The 2,167-nt window shown below is 40.6% G+C and overlaps 1 non-coding gene across 1 annotated transcript; it reads right to left on the bottom strand.

Moving 5' to 3' along the window:
• Positions 1–1,647: 1,647 nt before the first annotated feature.
• LOC119472618 lies at positions 1,648–1,754 on the bottom strand. The gene has a single exon (XR_005201765.1). It is a non-coding gene; the product is annotated as a U6 spliceosomal RNA (small nuclear RNA).
• Positions 1,755–2,167: the final 413 nt, after the last annotated feature.

The following is a 2,167-nucleotide window of genomic DNA, read 5'->3' as shown; positions in this document are numbered from 1 at the left end:
GAAGGCTGAAATGTTTTCATAACTGATAGTAATGGAACAGGCTGAAGACGGCCTGTTCTTACCTTAGAGCATTAGGTCATAGGGTAAAGATTAGGGATAATAGAATCTTCCCCAGTTAAGTCTGTTTACCCCACATTCCTTTGTCTCTACTCTAACTAGCTTGTTTACTCATGTAACCTTTGAGCCGGATGGCCCTCTTGAGGGGAGGTTGGCCAGGGAAATTATTCTTTAATCGTGTTTGCTCCAAGCATTGGTACCTGAACTTTAATCTTTTGAAGAACTACTTTCTTAACCATGTTAATTATCCTCAAGTGTGCTTACTCAAAGCCTTTGTTGTCAAATCTGTACTGAATAAATGTGAGGGAGGAGAACTAGTTGGTGTCCAGTAGTTGCAATCGCCCTCTGAGAGCAGCTGATAACTTCCCTAGCCCACTCGTTCACTGTATTCTGTGTGTGAGTGCATTTATTCATCCATTGTGGAGTCAGGGTTTGCAGGGTTATTCGAAAGGGACTCACAAATAACAAATATACTACTATCACTTGGGAAATTCCAAAGATAGAGAATGGTGTTACCACTTGGAGAAGAGTGTGAAAGGAGCAAGTGACGGTGTAGGGTGGAGAGGACAGGGGTGGGAAGAATGTATTGGGTAGAGAAGATCAAGAGTTAGATCACCCGCAGGTGGTGAGCAACGTCTCGCTCCAAAATTCAGATGCTGTTAATATGACAGTATTAAGAGGTAGGTCCTGTAAGAGGTGATTAGGTCGTAAAGGCACCTTCCTTGTGAATTGGATTAATTACTTTTATAAAAGAGGCTGCATACAGCATTTGGCTGGCTTGCCTGTCTGCTTTCTCCCATATGTGGATACCTGCTTGATGATGCAGTGATATGGTATTATCTTAGTAACAGAGAGCAGCCCTCACCAGACAAGCAAACCTACCTTGATTTTTAACGTCTCAGTCTCCAGAATTGTAAGAAAACAAATTTCTGTTCTTTATAAATTACCCAGTCTCAGGTATTTTGTTATAGCAGCAACAATTGGACCAAGACAGTTCCATTGCACCAAGGTGCCATTCATTACCCTGATATATGCTAAAACCCCAACAGTTTTATCTATCATTGCCTTTGTGCCATTATTGCAAATGTCAATGCAGTGAAAAGGTCAAATAATATTTCAGTATTATGAAGTTTTCTCTTTCTTGAAGTCATAGCTTCGCTTTGCTGGACTCTCTCTTTAATGAACACTTTGTGGATCCCATGAAAAGATCTTGGAGACTTCCAGGGGTTCATGGACCACATTTTTAGAACCACTGCAGTCAAAAGTAAGGTCACCTTTTTTTTTTTAACACATTTTGAAGGATTTGTTGCTATTTTAGGGAGTATGAGATAAATAGAGGAATAGTAGAGGAATCAAAGGTATCTCCGAGGTTGATGGCCTGAACAACTGGAGAATGGTGTTACCATTTGATGGGGAAGACTGTGAAAGGAGCAAGTGATGGGGTACGGGGTGGGAAGAATGTGTCAGAAAGAGAGGATCAGGAGTTAGGTACTGAGCTTTTTTTCTGTCTCTGTGCCCTCTTGTTTGTGATTTTGTTAAGTTTAGACTATGAGAGGATTTAGGACTTATTCTGCCTTTTTTTTTTTTTTTTTAAATATGGAACGCTTGACGAATTTGTGTTTCATCCTTGCGCAGGGGCCATGCTAATCTTCTCTGTATCGTTCCAATTTTAGTATATGTGCTGCCGAAGCGAGCACTATTCTGCCTAATTTTAAACACCTAAAGTGTCTGATAATTTACACAGCCATCTTTTTTGTTTTTTTTTTTTAAGTTAACATAAGCCACTTGACTGTTCTTTATAGCTAATGTGGCTTTCTTTGTTCTCTTCTTAAGAACTTTTCTTTCATTTGAAAAGTTCTTTGCTTAGGACTCTGTAGAACAGTGGTTGTTAGTATTTGGGTCAAAGAGTTCTTTGCAAATCTAACAGGTATGGACCGCTAGTGTGCTACAGTGTAATTCTGATGCTAACTACCCATGCTTGGCATCTGACTCCACAGGTAAGAGTCCCACCAACACAAGAGTGTCCCCACTTTAGATGCCGGTGGCAGGCTGCAGGTCTCCAGGCTACCTGCCTTTCTGACCAACTGTTTAAAAATTTGGAGATTCCCAC

This window comes from Cebus imitator, unplaced genomic scaffold, assembly GCF_001604975.1.
Source record: "Cebus imitator isolate Cc_AM_T3 unplaced genomic scaffold, Cebus_imitator-1.0 Scaffold108, whole genome shotgun sequence".
Lineage (NCBI taxonomy): Eukaryota > Metazoa > Chordata > Mammalia > Primates > Cebidae > Cebus > Cebus imitator.
Note: the sequence above shows the minus strand (reverse complement) of the source record. Positions and strands in the feature narration are given on the sequence as shown.